Here is a 23754-nt window from a genome sequence, read left to right as displayed (position 1 = left end):
GGTTTCGTAGTGCTGGGAAACATGAAAACAAGAGTCTTCCGGTGGAGGCTCGAAGATCACCGTTGAGGATTAAGGGCCAATTCTTCAACTACAGTTTAATCAAAACTTACACATCGACCAACGACAAATCCGATGAATTCAAAGATGAGTTCTATGAAAAGCTAGAACGAACCTATGACGAGTGCCCAAAACACGACGTAAAAGTCGTCATCGGGGATGCAAACGCACAGATTGGGCGGGAGGATTTCTTTCGTCCGGTCATTGGAAGGCACAGCCTTCACTCGTCAATCAATGACAACGGCCTGAGGCTGATAAACTTTGCCGCGGCCAGAGGAATGGCCTTATGTAGCTCCCATTTTCCATGGTTTAATATTCGGAAACACGCTCGGAGGTATCCAAATGGAGACGCCTACACCCAAATCGATCACGTATTGATTGACGGTTGGCACTTTTCGTATGTTACTGATGTTAGTTCTTTTCGGGGACCAAACATTGACTTCGACCATTATCGCGTCGTTTGTTAGATCCGCGTACGGTTGTCGAACGTGCTGAAATTTCGCACAGAGAGGACGATGCGTTTCAACATACATCGGCTGAAAACTGATGGCTAAGCAGAAAAATACTCCAGAGAGCTGGATCAACGGATCGAGAAACAGCAGGAGGAGCGAGAGGAGGACATAAATGGGCTGTGGAGTAGAATTAATGAGGCTATTGAAACGATTACGAGAGAGATGGTAGGTAAACCGCGTGGAAGACAGCCTAACGGGTGGGTTGATGCCAAGTACCAGAGAGCGATGGACGATAAGTACCGTGCCAGGAGCCGCATGCTCACTGCGGTTACGCGTAAGAACAGAGAACGGGATACAGGGAGGCAAGAGCTGCAGAAAATAGAGTCCACCGTCGGAAGAAGCGCGAGCACGAGGACAATTTTGCTAGAAACGATGCGCGGGCCTTCTATAGAATAGTCAACAGAGTCCGAAGTAGAAAGTTCCCGGCGCTAATCGTGTGAGCAATTCTCGCTGAAACTAGGCCACTAGGTGTACAAGGTCTTTCAAATTTGATATAAATGCACAAAGTTATTAGAAATAGAGAAAAATCAATAATGCCATTTTTGTTTGATCGAATTTGTTGACCCCTTGGTCACCAAGGGGCGGAACAGTTTTCATAAAAGTTGAAATTTTAGCAATTCTTGATGTATTATTTGAGCTATATCTCTAAAATTCGTTATGTAAAGTACTACAAGTAGCACTTTTCTGTAAAGAGGAATGATAGGGCTTTCATTTGAAGGGATCAGAATTTAGGCCGCCATCTTGAATTTGGCCACCATCTTGGATTATATCAGAAAAATGCAATTTCGACCGTGTTCGCAACTACCAATTTTCGATCTGAGACCAGCATTGGAAAGCTGAGGATAAATGCTATAAGACACAAGAAAAAAATTAGGTGATTGATTAGGTGATGTTTCAAAATATTCAACGTACACCGCGCGATCAACGTAGTAACCTGTCTACTGAGACCAAGTGGATGCACATGTTATAGCCTACTAGCTCCATAAATCATAATCGATTGATGCTACAACTAGTACGCCACTACTGTTTTTTAGAGTTTAGTGACAATAATGAATTCAACAGTAGCATGTTTGATACTAACAAAGCGATAGGTTTTTTGTTACTAAGCAGTTCCACAAAAAAATGTCCCAGTTTTAGTATTTTTTTTATTTTATCATTTTTAATTTGGCTGAAACTTTGCATAGACGTTTCTATAAGCAAAAGATGTCATTTTTTGCTATTGGTTTTATTTTTTGGAGCAAGTCTCATTATTGAGAAGCAATTGAAAATGCTATTTTGGGAAGGTATTTATGATTACAAATACATGACGTCTTCTATAAAGTTGTAGTTAATATTTTTGTCTCTTCGAAAAAATATACACTTTAAAATAATTTTTTTTTGAAAACAAGGTAAAAGAAAAATGTAAAACTATCGTCAGGTTTTGCCTATTATCGCACGGGAGGTTAATGAAGACATAGAGAACTAATCTTTTGCAGGGAAATGCTCTGTATTATGAAGAACCATGATGCACAAAATTAGCGCTCTAGGACATCATTTACCACCCAGACGATAATAGGTAAAACCTGACGATAATAGAGCCGATACCTATCTAAAAAAGCTCATTTTTTAAAAATCTATTTTTTTATAAAAACTACAAAAAATTACCTAAAAAATGCAACCAAAGAAAATGTTATAGAGTGCTTATTTTTTCGAAAATACAAAATTATTATCTACAACTTTATCGAAAATGTCATACCAATCAAACAAACCCTAAAATCATTTGTAATCATAAATACCTTTCCTAAATAGAATTTTCAATAGCTTCTTAATAACGAGTCTTGCTCCAAAAAATTAAACCAACAGCATAAAATGACATCTTTTGCCTATAGAAACGTCTTTGCACAGTTTCAGCCAAATTAAAAATGACAATATAAATAAAATATTAAAACTGGTTCATTTTTTGTGGAACTGCTCAGTAATAAAAACCTATCTTTTTGTTAGTATCAAACATGCTAGTGTTGTGGCGTACTAGTTGTAGCATCAATCGATTATGATTTATGGAGTTAGTAGGGTATAACATGTGCATTCACTTGGTCTCAGTAGACAGGTTACTACGTTGATCGCGCGGTGTACGTTGAATATTTTGAAACTCAGCTTGGAGAATAGGTTCAATTGATGGGTTAACACTGATGCTCAACTAATTTTTTTCTTGCATCTTGTAGCATTTTTTCTCCGCTTTCCAATGCTGGTCTCAGATCGAAAATCGGTAGTTGCGAACATGGTCGAAATTGCATTTTTCTGATATAATCCAAGATGGCGGCCAAATTCAAGATGGCGGCCTAAATTCTGATCACTTCAAATGAAAGCCCTATCATTCCTCTTTACAGAAAAATGCCACTTGTAGTACTTTACACAACGAATTTTAGAGATATAGCTCGAGTAATACATCAAGAATTGCTGAAATTTGAACTTTTCTGAAAACTGTTCCGCCCCTTGGTGACCAAGGGGTCAACAAATTCGATCAAACAAAAATGGCATTATCATTTTTTCTCTATTTTTAATAACTTTGTGCATTTATATCAAATTTGAAAGACCTTGTGCACCTAGTGGCCTAGTTTCAGCGAGAATTGCTCTGTGTTAATAACAAGGACAGAAACTTGCTTACGAATAAGCGGACGGTTGCAGCCAGATGTAAGGAGCTCTTTCAGGCGCAATTGAATGGTGTGGGGCAGCAGGAGCGAAGGATGAACAGGATGAGGATCATGAGTGACGAACAAGCTGTGGAGCCACTAACACAGGAGCAGGTCAAAAAGGCGATTAGGGAGCTGAGAATGGTAAGGCCGCTGTGAAAAACGGTATCCCGGCTGAACTTCTAAAAGCGGGAAGTGAGCGGCTGTGCTATGCGATCCACCAGATAATACTAAGGATCTGGGCGGATGAACAAATGCCATTCGTGGTCATATGCCCTATTTATAAGAAGAGCCATCGATTGAATTGTTGCACTATCGAGGCATTACGTTGCTCAACTCTGTGTATAAAGGGCTCTCCCGTATCCTGTTTTACAGATTGAGACCGTAAACGGAATCCTTTGTTGGCGAATATCAGGCTGGTTTTCGACAGGGCCATTCCACGGATCAAATTTTCACCCTGCGACAGATCCTCGATAAGTTCCGGGACTATAATTTGCATATCCACCATCTATTTTCATATTTTAAGGCGACATACGATTCAGTGAAAATAAACGAGCTGTGGCAGATGACGCTGGAACACGGTTTTTCGATGAAATTGATTAGGCTGATTCTTATGCCGCTGGAGGGATCGAAATCATGCGTGACAGACGCGTGGCGAGACATCAGCCGCGCTCGTGACGTTGGATGGACTGAAGCAGGAGGATGCGCTCTCTAACTTACTGTTCAAGATCGCCCTTGAAGGTGCAGCACAAGGAACAAACGTGCAAAGAAACGAAACGATCATCACGAAATCTCACATGCTTCTTGGTTTTGCGGACGACATCGATATCATCGGTATCGACGGTAAGGCTGTGGAGGAGGCCTTCGTGCATTTCAAGGGTAAAGCGGGATTAGGACTTTTAAGTCATTAACTCTGCCAAAACGAAGTACTTGGTAGCTGGCAGGGAGCGTGGGAGTTACCGTGGTGTAGATGCTGAGGTGGAGATAGATGGGGAACGATTTGAAGTGGTTGACGAATTCGTTTATCTTGGTACGCTTGTGACATATGACAACGATGTGAGCCGTGAAGTGAAACGACGAGTTGCAGCTGGTAACAGAGCCTTCTATGGACTACGTAACCAGCTAAGGTCCCTCAGTTTGCAAACCCACACAAAACTAGCGCTGTATAAGACACTGATACTCCTGGGGGCCCCTCTATGGACATGAAGCATGGACGCTGAAGGAAGCTGATCGACGAGTGCTCGGAGTTTTCGAGCGTAAGGGTTTGTGATCGATACCTGGCGGTGAATTGGAAGATGGAGGCGTGGTAGGCCTCGCACGCGGTGGATATGCGCGGTGGACGAAGATGCACGATTTGCTGGTATACAAGGAAACTGGAGAACGGCTGCCCAAAACAGAAGAAGCAGGACAACTCTAATTCGTTCGGCCCTAGACCAGTGAACGGTCCGTTAGCTAAAAAAGTAGCTAAAGGAAGTAAGTAAGCAATAGTACAGGTTTTTGTCGGAAATAGTGCAAATTAAGGCATTTATTACGAGAGTTACTTCACGGTGGAATACATATTCCACTCTCACGCTCACTTAACTTTTTGAGACCTATTCCCGATTCCATCTCAAGTGAAATGACAAAAATTACCTCCGTGAAGTGAGATTGACAGAGAAGTGAAATTAGGAATAGTCCCAGAAAGTCGATTTTTCCCGTATTCCGTAACACCAGATAATGACGTTTTCTGCATTTCTAAGACATTTGGTACAAAAAAAAAAATTTGTTTTCAGTATCGAAAATTTGATGTACATTTCTTTCATCGGTCAAAAAGTTGAAACTTTAACCGCGTTGAGGCATGGATCGAATTCTTATTCATTTCGTTGCTGAAGAATAAATCCAATATTTAACATTAGATCACAAATAAGTCAAATTTAATTATTCATTTTTTCATTTCACTTATCCCATCTTCGTGGAATCATTTCACGGTTCAAAATGGTCGCGAAATAATTCCACGCGAAACGTCGCTTATTCCGTTTTCACTTCAGTGATATGACACTCATAATAACCCAGATGCTTTTCTCACTTACGTGAGTCCCATAATAGGACTTTACTCACTTCACTCTGATTTCAACGGAAGTGACTCCCGTAATTAGTACCAAAATGACCTGACAATGACAATGAGCACCACACAGCAAATATCTTGAATTTGTTGCCTTTTTGACGGTTACATGGAGCAACCAATGACGCTCTGAGTATTTGTTTGACTTTCTTTGATGTGTGCCTGTATTCTGATTTTCGTTTACACGTTACATGAGGTACAACTCTGTGTTGAATAGTGTGGTAGTCATTTCGCAACCAAAGCGTTGACAATGAATGCCGGTGAATATATATTCGGTGTTTTTTTTTTTTTTATTATTCCCGCTTATTTTCCGTCGGTCTATCTCCGCCACTGTTGTGGCCAATCACCGACGCCCAGGGAGGCGACTCCACACCCAGGACCCTAACTCACGACCCGTTTATTAACGGACCGGCGTCAACGCCTTTACTTCCTCTTGCGATGGAAGGCGTGATCGCAGAGATTTTTTGCCTCAGAAAGTTTTTGACATTTTATGAAAGTTTTACAATGAGATTGCATGTATTAAAGTTGCTCAACAGCAATTGCTAGCACATATACCGTCAAACTGGTGTTTTTGTGGTAGCTCCACCAGAACAATACCTCTGCACTGTAGTTGTTCGTTTTTGGTTTTCCGCCCGAAGATAGGAATGTCTGTAATTAATTGTACTAAGATTCATATAGAGACTTCTATTATTTATGTTTGCTCAAACGGGTAAAATTCAAACTTTTAAGAAAACTTGTTTTTGCAAGTAATTTAAGGAAAACAAAAAAAAAACATTTGTCAAGATGAAAACATAACTACGGTTGCTTGCGGAATTTATTGCATTTGTTTGACACTGCTTCTAATATTTTTATATAGGTAGTAACCCGAGCAGATAAACAAAGCAAAGATGTAACAGAAGCTATTAGTTTGTTGTAAGAAAACCCTTTCAGGTTGTTTTGAATCTGATCCCGTTAGGTGTTAAAATAACAGAAATTATAACAAAAATAATTTTACTAATATCAAACTAATATCAAAAAAAGATGAGGAAAAAAAAACTAATATCAAACTTTTTTGCTGTGAGACCGTTTTTCCTATTCAACTGCTCTGTAGACGACTAACAGGACAATGTGAACTTTCCATAGACAGTTTAGGAATCGAAAAACTCATTCCATATTTCATTCTTTGACTAACAGATTATAATAAACAATAAATTATTACACTTCAAGAACAAATTTCCGCCAAACTCAATAAGTTTCACTATCTATATATTTTATTTCTACTGGAAAACAAAGGCTTTGGGCTAGTTATCTACACTTAATATTAAAACACAATCAAAAAGACAGGAATGTAATCAATTTACAATCATGAAGTTGTCCTCCATAATTATTTAGAGTATTACAGACCTCACAGACAGGTTTGCGTGAAGTTCGTCATACATCAAAATAAATGTTTAACGCGTAACGAATATTCCATTGTGCGCACATTGAAAGCACCAGGAAACAATGTAATAAAATTTATTGATCTAGTATGAAATTTAGTACAAATAAGCTGTACACACAGAGGACTTTATGTAAATAGGTTACAGTATTCTAAAATAATGACCTCCCTCAGGCTGCCTTCAAAGTGGACTAATAAACTATCACGGAAGATCATCATGAAACCTGCGTGTAACGTCACCCTTGCCTTTAGTAGGATTTGCGCTGTTTACTGCTAGATCAAAAGCCGAGTTGGATTTCCTCCAATAAAGCTTGTGAACTATTTTTCCTGAAATATGGCATACCAGGGCGGCCGAATCAAACCGCCGGTGTAGTTATTTTTAACTCGTCCAGAGCCGTGCAGCAGTGACTTCCATCCGCTCGCGAAGCGCAAAAAACCGCCGCACCGACACTCAGTTCCACTTAAACTCGCTCTAGCGTTAGTAGCTACTTGCGGTGTATTGCCGTGTCGCTCCAGAGACGGCAGCCTTCGACCAGATCATACAGAAACTCTTCCTACCGGCAACGGAACGATTCGCTGCTGTTGATGTTTTTTTCTCGGCTTCCAATTTTAGATTCTCCGACAGTGTCGCTTGTCGCATAATTGGAAGAGTTGCCAAGTGCAACGGCTCCGTCAAGGTTTGGCCAACTTCTTCGTGTTGATTTCCAATGCAAATGCAAAAAAATGCAGCCATAAGCGTATTAGTAGCGAAGAAAACATCTTTTACCAGCAGCAGCCGTCGTCGTCGACGACGATGTTGTTATATCCTCTTTCAAATCCATTCTGGACTGACGTTAATCGATACCGAGGAAGACGTCGTCACTGTCGTCGATGCTCCAGCCATAGCTCATCTTGCACACAAAATTCGCATCAATTTTCGCTCGATTTAGTTACCCTATTTGAGGAAAATTTGCAACAGCTGCCGCAAATGTCATCGTTTGGTTGGCAAGAGCGCATCACGGAAACTGAAACGGTACGTTTCCTCGTTGCATTACACCGTCGCCGTTTCGGGGCGTTTGAAGATGAAGCTAGTGCTTTGGGGTGGTGGTGTACCGCTTCGGCACGGTGCCTCACCATAATGTTGCGGAAAACTGCGGAAGAGTTTGACGGAGAAATTCGTTTGGTTGTGGTTAATTAACTCACTGCTTCCGTCCTCGGTTCCGCTTGTAGCAACCCGGAATCGGAACGGTTTTTTGGCTGTTCGACAGCTTCCTAGATCAGATCAGGTTGGATCGATGCTAGAAATTGGAGTGAAATTTTGATGTTTCACAGGATTTTTTGCGCTGTTGTAAGCAGTCAACTGCAGAAACCGCAATCTAGTTGAGGCGAAATTGTATTGATTAAAAAGCAAGTTATTGCCATTGAAACTTCTTCCATGTTCATAAAAAGTATTCAAAATAACTAAGTGTAACTTCAGGGCATCTTCAGCGGTGGTCTATTTTTGAAACAACTTTATACTAGATTTACACCAGCGAAACCTGAATAAAACCAGCTAACATAGACCAACTTTTTGTTTTCCACACCGGTGGTGTATATTTTTTTTTTTTTAAACCGCTGACATCTGTCACACTGTCAACAACTCAATACCATGCTATCAGTTAATGAGACTTGTTATAATAAAAAGCAGTTAATATTTAACAAACGGAAATTCGCTAATTTTTTCGCACATTAAACGATTACTTTGGCAAGACACTTCATATCCACAAGACTTTATGGATTTGACGGTTTGACCCGAGCGTCAGTGACATTTTTCAGGATGGATTGGTATGATCGAAAATTTCTGCTACAAGTAGGGCTTCGGAGGATAGCGAAAAATATTTGATCGCGTAGATGTTCATCTTCCGTTTTCGTCTCATCAATCTTTCAAAATCCTGCAGTTCTTCAAACTTGGGTTGGGTCTTGAGGATATTGGGTGGCATTGCGCAGCTCGATTCGAACGATTTTCGCTATTTTCGAGTAGGTCACATACTGCCAGATATGCTTCAAGCTTAAAAGGAGCTGTCATTGTCATTTGTCGTGCAGCTCATCTAACCCGCAAAGTCGAAAAAATACGAAAAACGAAACATAACGCTCCCCAGCGATCATTTAGTTTTGTTCGAGTTGCTCGAAACGAAATGCGCAATGTCATCCCAGCATTTTGAACGTTTTCAGTTCAGTGTCTTTGAGGAACATTTTTCTGGCCTCTCAAGGTCTCCTCTAGTCCTACTATTCCAACGATTTGGACCACCGCTGAAGATGCCCTTAGAGTCGGACTAGCAAGCCATTATCGCTTAGTTGGAATGTTTTCGAATTGATTTGGTTTTCTTTTACCCATTTATTATGACTAATCAGGCTTTTAGTCAACGAGCTCAGGAATATTTTTTTGTGTTCCATGATCTGCATGCTGAAGTTGTGTAAAACATTTTTCGACGATAGTGTGACTGTGCTTATTAGTAGAGATGCACCGAATAATAGGGCTGGGAAAAAGTTATTTTTGAAAATTACCGAATATTCGGATTATCGAATAATGATTTGAACTAGACCTTGTCTAGGGTAACTCACTTTAATTCATTAGTAATTTGGTTTTCAATTTTTCTCATTTAATCATCATGTTCTGTTGAATATTGAATTTTTAACGAAACATGATGATAAGATGAAAAAAAATTAAAACCAAATTATTCTTGACTTAATCTGACTTACCCTAGAAAGCTCAAGTTGAAACCATTATTCTGTAAACTGAAAATTTGATACTTTTCACAAAAAAAAAACTTTTTCCCAGCCTTATTATTCGGTGCAACGCTATTTATTAGACATCCTTTAAAATTTAGTTGTGATTTGTGCAAAATCGTTTGATTTGATTAAAAAATGATTATTTCACACATTTCCTTAGAAAAACGTCATTTCTTATTTTATTTCTTCTATTTTTGTCGCAGCAGATTCAGTTTCCTGCTGCAAAAAATCCTCCGTAGCTTTGATATATCTATAGCAAAGTGCTCGAAATTACAACTACTCTCATTAGTATACGATAGAAGTCAGCAAATTTGTATCGTCTATGTATGTGAGTTTACTGAATGCTCTCAATAAAGTGGAACATTTACTTAATAAGTGCTACATAACATCTACTCCAGTTAATTAAGCCGTAGAATTTTGATTGCCTCAAATTCGACGTGATAGGGTCGATAGACGTAAATGAGGTACTCACGCCGAGAAATATCCAAGAATTGCGAAATCGGGCTAAATGTAAAACGATCAATAAACAATATTATTTAACATTATTGGTTCAATTGGACATAAAACCAAGGCGAAACGGCCAAGTAAAAGTGCTCTTTAACCAAGAAAACGATCCCACTTATTGTGCTCGCGATAAGACTGATAAACTGTAGAAATCGTGTTATGAACTGATTTCCCATCCGGCGTATTTACCAAACTCAGCCTCGGACGACTATTTTTTGTCTTCCTGGTTGAAAATAGACGCTGCAATTCATTGCTATTTTTTTACAAAATGGCGACTGTACAGCGATTGCCGTGAACCGCTTTTTTAAAAGTTCTTCCGCGGCGAGCAGTGGAAGTCGTGCCCAACGCCACCTATAACCAAAACAATTTTTTTTTATCATCTACATAAGTGTCGCTTGTGAAGTACACAAGATTATATTTTTAGAATTTTTATCTTCGCAAAATGGCAACGGTTTGAAGAAAAAAATTCATTTTCGACAAAAATAAATCGACTTTAATTGTTAAAAACTTTTGTTGTTTTTAATCAATCACCAAAATCGTGTGAACTTTACTAGATCATCTAATGAAGAAGCTACAGTGAAAATTTCAAGTCAATCGGATGTAAACTTTTTAAGTTCTACTGCTCGCCGATTTTGAAAACATGGTTTTGAGAAAAACACGTTTAAAGTTTCAAAATGCTTTAAATCTTAAGAATCGCAATAGTAAAGCCCCTTAATATTTTTTTTACCTACAGTCAGCTATCCCTGCGCCGTAAAGTTGTCATTCCTGGGCTTTATTTTCCTCTTCTTTCTTTTTGTTATCTGATGTAAGGCTGCACTCAGCCTCTTTCGCGATATCAGACATGCGATGCTCAGCGACTTTGACGCGGTTGGCGTCCGATCTCACGCAAAACTCAAAGTTGTCATTCACATTTAAACACTTTTGAACATAACTCAACATCGTAGCGCTGCAGGAGGTATGCTGGAAGGGGACGAAGGTGCGTACGTACAGGGATGGTCACACCATCTACCAGAGCTGTGGAAGCACACATGAACTGGGAACAGCTTTTAGAGTGATGGGAGAGATGCAGAAGCGGGTGATCGGGTGGTGGCCAATCAGCCCTAGAATGTGCAGGTTGAGGATCAAAGGCCGTTTCTTCAACATTAGTATTATCAACGTGAATAGCCCACAGCTCGGAAATACCGATGACGACAAGGACGAATTCTACGCGCAGTTGGGGAGTGAATTTGACAGCTGCCCAAAACATGATGTCAAGATCATCATCGGGGATTACAACGCTCAGGTTGGCCACGAGGACGAGTACAGACCGGTGATTGGACAATTCAGTGCACACCAGCTGACGGACGAAAATGGCCTCAGACTAATCGACTTTGCCGTCTCCAAGAACATGGCCATACGTAGCACCTTCTTCTGGCATAGCCTCCACGATAGACTCACCTGGAGATCAACGAATAGAACAGAAGCACAAATCGACCACGTTTTGATAGATGGTCGGCACTTCTCGGACATTATCGACGTCAGATCACGTCGAGGCGCTAACATCGATTCGGATCACTACCTAGTGATGGTGAAGATACGCCAAAAACTATCCGTTGTGAATAACATACGGTACCGTCGCCCGCCACGGTATAATCTCGCGCGACTGAAGGAACACGACACACAGTGCGTTGAATGTATGGGAACGAGGGGCAAAAAGTAAAACAGCCATTCTAGTATTTGTTTTCAATTGGTGTGTCACAAAATATGTTTACTATCGATGAAAGCTACTATTTGCATAATTGGCGAATATCAAATACGTAATCGCAAAAATGTCTCAAACGCCATTTTTTGGTACAGAAGCATAAAATGATAATTTTTCAAGAATATTATCCATTTCGAGATAAAAGGCTTGAAAAGCATATTCAAATAATTTTTGAGCGATAAAATAGTGACCTAAACGCCATCACATTTAGTATTCATTATTGTTTTCATTTATTTCCTTTTTAATAATGTTTATATACGGTTTACAGCTGCAAATCATTTAGACATAATTAATGCAGGAATCTTTTATGTGTTTTACACATCTACAAGAAAATAAGGGACAGATGTACGATAAATGGCTTACTCTTGGTTTTAGAGGTATCATTCGAAAACGCGAATTCAGGTTGAAAGAGCAAACTTGAGCAATGGCAATCACTTCCAAAGTTTGAAGGATAATCCAAATAAGGGCAAAAAGTGAATTTCGGAGAAGTACTTCGGGGTATTTTTTTTTGACGATCGATTTTAAATCAAAGTGTCTTTTTTCTCTAAGCATAAAGAAGCATGACCAAGAAGCCTTTAACAACCAAACGCGCTACGTTATGTCTCAATAGTAACATTTAGAATGTAGTAGTTACATGCCTCTACCGTTGCCATTTGGGTTTTAACTTGAAAAGATATAGAGTATATTGAAAAATTGATTTGAAAACTAAGAAGTTTTTTGAAAAATAACGTGTCTCTTGGATAGTTGAAACCACTTCACAGTAGATACGTTTCATAATCGTATGGGTGAACTTACGAGGTTGATAATATCATTACAGTATGTCTCAAACATGTAAAAAAACATATCAACACATAGAGTTGGTTTAATAAGAAATCCACTTTTTTGATTTTTGTCCATGGTACGTTGCACTGTGCGACATCGCAACACAGTACGCATCATCGCTCGAAGCTGCACTGCCAGAAGAGGGAGAGCTTGAAGAAGCCCCTAGAGGGATCGCTGGAATGCGGTGAAAACAGCTATCAGCAGTGCTGCGGAGGAAGTCCTGGGACACGTGCAACCGAATCGACGTAACGAGTGGTTTGACGAAGAATGTTGGCAGATTTTGAACGAGAAGAACGCAGCGCGGGCAACAATGCTGCGTAGAGTCACCCGTCAGAATGTGGAGCGATATAGACTGAAACGGAGGCTGCAAGTCCAACTCTTCAAGATAAAAAAGCGTCGCCAGGAAGAGGAGGAATGTGAAGAACTCGAGCAGCTGCACCGCACACACGAAACATGAAAGTTCTACCAAAAACTCAACGCATCCCGCAGAGGCTTTGTCCCACGAACCGAAATGTGTAGGGATAAGAATGGAGGCATTTTGATGGATGATCGTGAGGTGATCGAAAGGTGGAAGCAGCACTACGATGAACATCTGAATAGCGTGCAAGCAGGAGACCACAACAGGAGCGGAGAAGACGTGGTCGGTACAACGAACGACGAAGATGTACCACCCCCAACAATAAGCGAAGTTAAGGATGCGATCCGGCAGCTCAAGAACAACAAAGCGGCCGGAAAAGACGGCGTCGGAGCCGAGCTTATTAAGATGGGCCACGACAAACTGGCTAGCTCGCTGCATCGGCTGAACGTCGAGATCTGAGAAACAGAACAGCTACCGGAGGAGTGGAAAGAAGGGGTTATCTGCCCCATATACAAAAAGGGCGCCAAACTAGACTGCGAGAACTATCGATCGATCACAGTCCTGAACGCCACCTACAAAGTGTTTTCCCAGGTCATCTTCCAACGTCTGTCACCATTAGCCAGCAGGTTTGTAGGAAGCTACCAGCCCGGCTTTATGGAAGGACGGTCTACGACTGACCAAATCTTTACACTGCGGCAGATCCTCTAAAAGTGCTCCGAAAGTACGCTGAGCAGGGCATGTAGCTAGAATGCCGGATAGCTACCCTGCAAAATTGGTGTTCGCTTCAAATCCGGGAACGAGGAGGCGTGGGGCGCAACGAGCGAGATGGGTGGACCAGATGGAGCACGATCTGCAGAGTACCTGGTGCCCGCGGAACTGGAGGCAGGCAGCCATGGACCGAGTAAATTGGCGGAACCACGTTATGCAGGCCATGTCTTAGGACGTACGGCCATCTAAGTAAGTAAGTAAGTGAATATAACTCACAGTTTAAACGTATAGAAAAACTCAAACAAAGAACGTACACAGCGAGAATGGCTGATCGACTAATCAAAGGGAAATTGTGGTGCTGTAGAGACGCTGTAACGATCGAAACTTGATGCAGCGACCTCTATACTTCAAATTTGAAACACGATCACGGTGTCAAAATTTTGATTATTATCGAATTTTCATGTACCTCTGATTTTTTTTCGCAAAAATGTTGCCAACTGGATAAGAATCAAGGATCAGGAAGTTAATTTTTTGAAAAATTTGGATTTTAATTTGTTTAGCGCAAATCTACAAAAAAAATTCCCTCTAACATCACTAATGTCAGTCATATTAACATAGTCAGCAACCAGTGCATTTGAGGGAAGTGCAGTGTCATTTAATTTCAGAAAATTAACAATTAAGTCAGTCATTTTACCACAGACGAACAGACGCACCACTCCATACAAAATTCTAAAAAAATGTGGTTCCGATTAATTTGTGCGACACGTACTGGACATATTCCGCAAATCATAAACTTTCAGCCTTAAATAAATTTCGATTGTTAACGAATTTTCATGTACCTCTAATTTTTTTCGCAGAAATGTTGCCAACTGGATAAGAATCAAGGATCGGAAAGTTAAAAAATATTTCATCGGTGATTTTTTTGAAAAATTGAATTTATTTATTTAAAAGACGTTCAGCGCAAACAAAATAAGCTATAACAATTTTTGTGGGATGCAGAAAAAACGTACGGGAATCCAGCAAACCAGTTTGTCTTTATGTTTTCGTAGAGAAAATTTCCTCAATGTTCAATCTTTTTCGAATTAGGTAAATAAATTCATTGAAAAACAATTTTCCTTTGAAATATTCAAAGTTATTTATATTTAAGTATCTTTATTGGAGTCGTGGACGTGCATATCTCGATGCTTCAGACCTTATTCGAAAAGGTGCGTCAGCAATAAGTAATTTGACAATAATTAGATCACATTCGACTTAACTTTGGACTTTCAGTACACCCCCAGAAAACAACTTCCGCACAAAACTCTAGGATACTTTTTATCATTTCCGTTATACATAGGCAGAAAGTGAGAAAAGAGCATTATCTTCCACTGCTCGCCTATTCTCTTCGTAGATTTGGTTTTTTTGAAGCACAAGGCGCAAACCAAATTTCTACACTTTTCGTGGTCTAGCTTCATCGTTTATTCGTAAAATTTTCGAAATGAAGTGACGTTGCACTATCCTCAAATGCATTGGTTGCTGTGATTTCCTATGGTTAAATCACAGACAAACAGAGGTACCTTGAAATTTATATTCATGGATAAAAATAACGGTCAATTCAAATGAGTTTCAATTACGCGGATTATTCCCGCCGCAGCGGTGGTGCACATCAGCCCTTTTACCTTTGAACTCAGTAGACAGTCGCGTGCCGTGTTGCCAGAAACAGCAGAAAGGCTGAAATTTTATCATTTGCGGAATATGTCTAGTACGTGTCGCACAAAATAATCGGAACCACATTTTTTTAGAATTTTGTATGGAGTGGTGCGTCTGTTTGTCTGTGGTAAAATGACCGACTTAATTGTTAAATTTTTGAAATTGAATGGCTCTTCACTATCCTCAAATGCACTGGTTGCTGACTATGTTAATATGACTGACATTAGTGAAGTCAGAGGGATTTCTTTTGTAGATTTGCGCTAAAAAATTTAAAAGCCAAATTTTTCAAAAAATCGCCGATGAAATATTTTTTAACTTCCCGATCCTTGATTCTTATCCAGTTGGCAACATTATTGCGAAAAAAAATCAAAGGTACATGAAAATTCGATTATAATCGAAATTTTGACACCGTGCGATAACGATCAGAGGTAACTTCTGCTAGTTTACAAAGCCTCGAAAAACGAGCATCGCCGTAATAATCGAAAAATGAGATTTTGGAGATCAGTACTTGGGCGATGTAGATTTTGATTCCAGGATAGTTTTAGCATGATTTAAGCCAATAAAAAATATGACAAGAAAAAAATTTTTTTGGTAGATATTACCCCTTAACATATTTCGATCCAGCGGAGGGCTTAGCGTAGTTGGTAACATCTCCACCAACCACACTGTTGGCCTGGGTAAGAATCCCAACACCGACATAGGTGTCGAGGGTTGTGGGGTGGCGTGATCCAATCACAATCAACCTTACTGGTCTAGATTTGATCTTAACCTACACCGAAAGAATTACGCCTTCCATCGCATGAGGAAGTAAAGCCGTTGGCGCCGCGCCGGTCCGTTAATTAACGGGTCGTAAGTAAGAGTCGGACTAGAAAGGAAACCTGAGCTGTTGCGTGCTCTCTATCGGCTCATCTTGAAAATTTGCCCAGTTTATAAAAAGAGTCACCGACTCGATTGCAAAAATTATCGAGGCATGACACTCTTCAATACTGCATACATGATTCTCTTTCGCATTTTGTTTAACTGAGGCCGTTGCAGGAAGCCTTTGTAGGAGAGTACTAGGGCGGTTTCCGGGAATGTTGATCTACAACGAACCAAATGTTCACCTTGCGTCAAACGCTTGATACGTTCAGAGAAGTAAACTTGCAGACTCATCATCTCTTTTTAAACTTCAAGGCGGCAACGAATTAGGCGCAACGAATTATAACAAATTATGCTTGAACACGGTTTCTCAGCGAAACTGATTCGTGTCACCTTGAACAGTTTTTCAACATGCGTCAAAATAGCGGGAGTATTTTCGGACCAGTTCGTGCCGTTACACGATCTAATGCGAGGTGATAGGCTTTTGCTCCCGTTGTTCAACATTGCCTTGGAGGGTGCAGGACGGAGAGCTGGTGTGCAAAGAAGCGGTACTGCTATCTCAAAGTATCATATGCTCCTTGGCTTTGAGAATGGTAATGATATCGTCGGTATTAACCGCAGACACATTCATGCCTTTCAAGAGAGAAGCAGCGAGAATTGGACTGACTATCGACACAATTAAAACAAAGTACATAATGGCTGGAGGAGAGCGTGGAACTTCGTCGAGTCTTGGTACTGAAATTGTAATGGATGGGGGTATCTATGAAGTAGTCGACGAAATTGTGTATTTTGGTACTCTCGTAACGTGTGACTACGACGTAAGCCGCGAAGTGAAGCGACGGATAGCAGCTGCAAACAGGACCTTTTACGGTTTACGTTCCCAGTTAGCATCCCGCAGCATGCATGTCTGCACAAAATGTGTGCTCTATAGGACGCTGATTCTCCTGGTGGCACTCTACGACCATAAGTGATGGTCAATGAAGGAGGCCGACCAACGAGCACTTGGAGTATTCGAGCGTAGGATCCTGCGTTCAATACTTGGTGGAAAACTGGAGACTGGAGTGTGGCGCAGGCGCATGAGCCTCGTGGTGTATCAAGCATACCAGCATGCGGATATCATCAAGCTGATGAAATACGACAGACTACAGTGGGTTGGGCATATGGCACGAATGTCGGGAGAGCAACCAGCGAACATCATATTCAGCAGAGATTCCAACATAGGTCGACGACCCCGTGCTCGTTGGATGTGTGGTGTGGATGAGGTCGCCCGATCGGCGGACTTAAGGGCGGTTGGAGAAGTCTAGTCCAAGATCCAGTGATGTGGAGACGTATTCTGAATTCAGCAGTGGGCGTTAACGACCTATTGCCATGAAAGAAAAGTAAGTAAGTTAGGGTCCAGAGTGGAATCCCTAGTAACAATATTGGTCTTAACAAAGTTTTACAGCGCTTAATACAGCCAAAACAGCGCTAAACTTTGAAAAAACCAGTTTTGTTACTTGGGATCGCTCCCCCGGGCGTCGGTGATTGGCACAACAACAGTGGCGGAACAAGACTTTTTTGACGTATATTGAAAACATAAAAAAAAATCTGAATTAATCCACCTAGTGGTGCAGAAACCTTTGTTATACTATCTATTACTATACGCTTATCACCCCAAACGTATATCGATTTAAGAATACCGATTTTAATAATAAATGAAATGATTTTAAAAGATAGTATTCCAGAGGGTGAACAAAATACGATCATAGAATCACTGGAGCATGGCTTCCAATTTTAGATTCTCCGACAGTGTCGCTTGTCGCATAATTGGAAGAGTTGCCAAGTGCAACGGCTCCGTCAAGGTTTGGCCAACTTCTTCGTGTTGATTTCCAATGCAAATGCAAAAAAATGCAGCCATAAGCGTATTAGTAGCGAAGAAAACATCTTTTACCAGCAGCAGCCGTCGTCGTCGACGACGATGTTGTTATATCCTCTTTCAAATCCATTCTGGACTGACGTTAATCGATACCGAGGAAGACGTCGTCACTGTCGTCGATGCTCCAGCCATAGCTCATCTTGCACACAAAATTCGCATCAATTTTCGCTCGATTTAGTTACCCTATTTGAGGAAAATTTGCAACAGCTGCCGCAAATGTCATCGTTTGGTTGGCAAGAGCGCATCACGGAAACTGAAACGGTACGTTTCCTCGTTGCATTACACCGTCGCCGTTTCGGGGCGTTTGAAGATGAAGCTAGTGCTTTGGGGTGGTGGTGTACCGCTTCGGCACGGTGCCTCACCATAATGTTGCGGAAAACTGCGGAAGAGTTTGACGGAGAAATTCGTTTGGTTGTGGTTAATTAACTCACTGCTTCCGTCCTCGGTTCCGCTTGTAGCAACCCGGAATCGGAACGGTTTTTTGGCTGTTCGACAGCTTCCTAGATCAGATCAGGTTGGATCGATGCTAGAAATTGGAGTGAAATTTTGATGTTTCACAGGATTTTTTGCGCTGTTGTAAGCAGTCAACTGCAGAAACCGCAATCTAGTTGAGGCGAAATTGTATTGATTAAAAAGCAAGTTATTGCCATTGAAACTTCTTCCATGTTCATAAAAAGTATTCAAAATAACTAAGTGTAACTTCAGGGCATCTTCAGCGGTGGTCTATTTTTGAAACAACTTTATACTAGATTTACACCAGCGAAACCTGAATAAAACCAGCTAACATAGACCAACTTTTTGTTTTCCACACCGGTGGTGTATATTTTTTTTTTTTAAACCGCTGACATCTGTCACACTGTCAACAACTCAATACCATGCTATCAGTTAATGAGACTTGTTATAATAAAAAGCAGTTAATATTTAACAAACGGAAATTCGCTAATTTTTTCGCACATTAAACGATTACTTTGGCAAGACACTTCATATCCACAAGACTTTATGGATTTGACGGTTTGACCCGAGCGTCAGTGACATTTTTCAGGATGGATTGGTATGATCGAAAATTTCTGCTACAAGTAGGGCTTCGGAGGATAGCGAAAAATATTTGATCGCGTAGATGTTCATCTTCCGTTTTCGTCTCATCAATCTTTCAAAATCCTGCAGTTCTTCAAACTTGGGTTGGGTCTTGAGGATATTGGGTGGCATTGCGCAGCTCGATTCGAACGATTTTCGCTATTTTCGAGTAGGTCACATACTGCCAGATATGCTTCAAGCTTAAAAGGAGCTGTCATTGTCATTTGTCGTGCAGCTCATCTAACCCGCAAAGTCGAAAAAATACGAAAAACGAAACATAACGCTCCCCAGCGATCATTTAGTTTTGTTCGAGTTGCTCGAAACGAAATGCGCAATGTCATCCCAGCATTTTGAACGTTTTCAGTTCAGTGTCTTTGAGGAACATTTTTCTGGCCTCTCAAGGTCTCCTCTAGTCCTACTATTCCAACGATTTGGACCACCGCTGAAGATGCCCTTAGAGTCGGACTAGCAAGCCATTATCGCTTAGTTGGAATGTTTTCGAATTGATTTGGTTTTCTTTTACCCATTTATTATGACTAATCAGGCTTTTAGTCAACGAGCTCAGGAATATTTTTTTGTGTTCCATGATCTGCATGCTGAAGTTGTGTAAAACATTTTTCGACGATAGTGTGACTGTGCTTATTAGTAGAGATGCACCGAATAATAGGGCTGGGAAAAAGTTATTTTTGAAAATTACCGAATATTCGGATTATCGAATAATGATTTGAACTAGACCTTGTCTAGGGTAACTCACTTTAATTCATTAGTAATTTGGTTTTCAATTTTTCTCATTTAATCATCATGTTCTGTTGAATATTGAATTTTTAACGAAACATGATGATAAGATGAAAAAAAATTAAAACCAAATTATTCTTGACTTAATCTGACTTACCCTAGAAAGCTCAAGTTGAAACCATTATTCTGTAAACTGAAAATTTGATACTTTTCACAAAAAAAAAACTTTTTCCCAGCCTTATTATTCGGTGCAACGCTATTTATTAGACATCCTTTAAAATTTAGTTGTGATTTGTGCAAAATCGTTTGATTTGATTAAAAAATGATTATTTCACACATTTCCTTAGAAAAACGTCATTTCTTATTTTATTTCTTCTATTTTTGTCGCAGCAGATTCAGTTTCCTGCTGCAAAAAATCCTCCGTAGCTTTGATATATCTATAGCAAAGTGCTCGAAATTACAACTACTCTCATTAGTATACGATAGAAGTCAGCAAATTTGTATCGTCTATGTATGTGAGTTTACTGAATGCTCTCAATAAAGTGGAACATTTACTTAATAAGTGCTACATAACATCTACTCCAGTTAATTAAGCCGTAGAATTTTGATTGCCTCAAATTCGACGTGATAGGGTCGATAGACGTAAATGAGGTACTCACGCCGAGAAATATCCAAGAATTGCGAAATCGGGCTAAATGTAAAACGATCAATAAACAATATTATTTAACATTATTGGTTCAATTGGACATAAAACCAAGGCGAAACGGCCAAGTAAAAGTGCTCTTTAACCAAGAAAACGATCCCACTTATTGTGCTCGCGATAAGACTGATAAACTGTAGAAATCGTGTTATGAACTGATTTCCCATCCGGCGTATTTACCAAACTCAGCCTCGGACGACTATTTTTTGTCTTCCTGGTTGAAAATAGACGCTGCAATTCATTGCTATTTTTTTACAAAATGGCGACTGTACAGCGATTGCCGTGAACCGCTTTTTTAAAAGTTCTTCCGCGGCGAGCAGTGGAAGTCGTGCCCAACGCCACCTATAACCAAAACAATTTTTTTTTATCATCTACATAAGTGTCGCTTGTGAAGTACACAAGATTATATTTTTAGAATTTTTATCTTCGCAAAATGGCAACGGTTTGAAGAAAAAAATTCATTTTCGACAAAAATAAATCGACTTTAATTGTTAAAAACTTTTGTTGTTTTTAATCAATCACCAAAATCGTGTGAACTTTACTAGATCATCTAATGAAGAAGCTACAGTGAAAATTTCAAGTCAATCGGATGTAAACTTTTTAAGTTCTACTGCTCGCCGATTTTGAAAACATGGTTTTGAGAAAAACACGTTTAAAGTTTCAAAATGCTTTAAATCTTAAGAATCGCAATAGTAAAGCCCCTTAATATTTTTTTTACCTACAGTCAGCTATCCCTGCGCCGTAAAGTTGTCATTCCTGGGCTTTATTTTCCTCTTCTTTCTTTTTGTTATCTGATGTAAGGCTGCACTCAGCCTCTTTCGCGATATCAGACATGCGATGCTCAGCGACTTTGACGCGGTTGGCGTCCGATCTCACGCAAAACTCAAAGTTGTCATTCACATTTAAACACTTTTGAACATAACTCAACATCGTAGCGCTGCAGGAGGTATGCTGGAAGGGGACGAAGGTGCGTACGTACAGGGATGGTCACACCATCTACCAGAGCTGTGGAAGCACACATGAACTGGGAACAGCTTTTAGAGTGATGGGAGAGATGCAGAAGCGGGTGATCGGGTGGTGGCCAATCAGCCCTAGAATGTGCAGGTTGAGGATCAAAGGCCGTTTCTTCAACATTAGTATTATCAACGTGAATAGCCCACAGCTCGGAAATACCGATGACGACAAGGACGAATTCTACGCGCAGTTGGGGAGTGAATTTGACAGCTGCCCAAAACATGATGTCAAGATCATCATCGGGGATTACAACGCTCAGGTTGGCCACGAGGACGAGTACAGACCGGTGATTGGACAATTCAGTGCACACCAGCTGACGGACGAAAATGGCCTCAGACTAATCGACTTTGCCGTCTCCAAGAACATGGCCATACGTAGCACCTTCTTCTGGCATAGCCTCCACGATAGACTCACCTGGAGATCAACGAATAGAACAGAAGCACAAATCGACCACGTTTTGATAGATGGTCGGCACTTCTCGGACATTATCGACGTCAGATCACGTCGAGGCGCTAACATCGATTCGGATCACTACCTAGTGATGGTGAAGATACGCCAAAAACTATCCGTTGTGAATAACATACGGTACCGTCGCCCGCCACGGTATAATCTCGCGCGACTGAAGGAACACGACACACAGTGCGTTGAATGTATGGGAACGAGGGGCAAAAAGTAAAACAGCCATTCTAGTATTTGTTTTCAATTGGTGTGTCACAAAATATGTTTACTATCGATGAAAGCTACTATTTGCATAATTGGCGAATATCAAATACGTAATCGCAAAAATGTCTCAAACGCCATTTTTTGGTACAGAAGCATAAAATGATAATTTTTCAAGAATATTATCCATTTCGAGATAAAAGGCTTGAAAAGCATATTCAAATAATTTTTGAGCGATAAAATAGTGACCTAAACGCCATCACATTTAGTATTCATTATTGTTTTCATTTATTTCCTTTTTATTAATGTTTATATACGGTTTACAGCTGCAAATCATTTAGACATAATTAATCCAGGAATCTTTTATGTGTTTTACACATCTACAAGAAAATAAGGGACAGATGTACGATAAATGGCTTACTCTTGGTTTTAGAGGTATCATTCGAAAACGCGAATTCAGGTTGAAAGAGCAAACTTGAGCAATGGCAATCACTTCCAAAGTTTGAAGGATAATCCAAATAAGGGCAAAAAGTGAATTTCGGAGAAGTACTTCGGGGTATTTTTTTTTGACGATCGATTTTAAATCAAAGTGTCTTTTTTCTCTAAGCATAAAGAAGCATGACCAAGAAGCCTTTAACAACCAAACGCGCTACGTTATGTCTCAATAGTAACATTTAGAATGTAGTAGTTACATGCCTCTACCGTTGCCATTTGGGTTTTAACTTGAAAAGATATAGAGTATATTGAAAAATTGATTTGAAAACTAAGAAGTTTTTTGAAAAATAACGTGTCTCTTGGATAGTTGAAACCACTTCACAGTAGATACGTTTCATAATCGTATGGGTGAACTTACGAGGTTGATAATATCATTACAGTATGTCTCAAACATGTAAAAAAACATATCAACACATAGAGTTGGTTTAATAAGAAATCCACTTTTTTGATTTTTGTCCATGGTACGTTGCACTGTGCGACATCGCAACACAGTACGCATCATCGCTCGAAGCTGCACTGCCAGAAGAGGGAGAGCTTGAAGAAGCCCCTAGAGGGATCGCTGGAATGCGGTGAAAACAGCTATCAGCAGTGCTGCGGAGGAAGTCCTGGGACACGTGCAACCGAATCGACGTAACGAGTGGTTTGACGAAGAATGTTGGCAGATTTTGAACGAGAAGAACGCAGCGCGGGCAACAATGCTGCGTAGAGTCACCCGTCAGAATGTGGAGCGATATAGACTGAAACGGAGGCAGCAAGTCCAACTCTTCAAGATAAAAAAGCGTCGCCAGGAAGAGGAGGAATGTGAAGAACTCGAGCAGCTGCACCGCACACACGAAACATGAAAGTTCTACCAAAAACTCAACGCATCCCGCAGAGGCTTTGTCCCACGAACCGAAATGTGTAGGGATAAGAATGGAGGCATTTTGATGGATGATCGTGAGGTGATCGAAAGGTGGAAGCAGCACTACGATGAACAT

At 40.3% G+C, this 23754-nt stretch overlaps 1 protein-coding gene across 13 annotated transcripts in view; it reads right to left on the bottom strand.

The window, feature by feature from the left end:
* The window catches only part of LOC129731818 (contactin-3), a 485474-nt gene that overhangs the window by 326268 nt on the left and 135452 nt on the right, over nucleotides 1-23754 (bottom strand). The window lies entirely within an intron of this gene.

The sequence above is a fragment of the Wyeomyia smithii genome, chromosome 1 (genome assembly GCF_029784165.1).
Source record: "Wyeomyia smithii strain HCP4-BCI-WySm-NY-G18 chromosome 1, ASM2978416v1, whole genome shotgun sequence".
NCBI lineage: Eukaryota > Metazoa > Arthropoda > Insecta > Diptera > Culicidae > Wyeomyia > Wyeomyia smithii.
The sequence above is the reverse complement of the archived record's forward strand: the minus strand, read 5'-3'. Positions and strand labels throughout refer to the sequence as shown.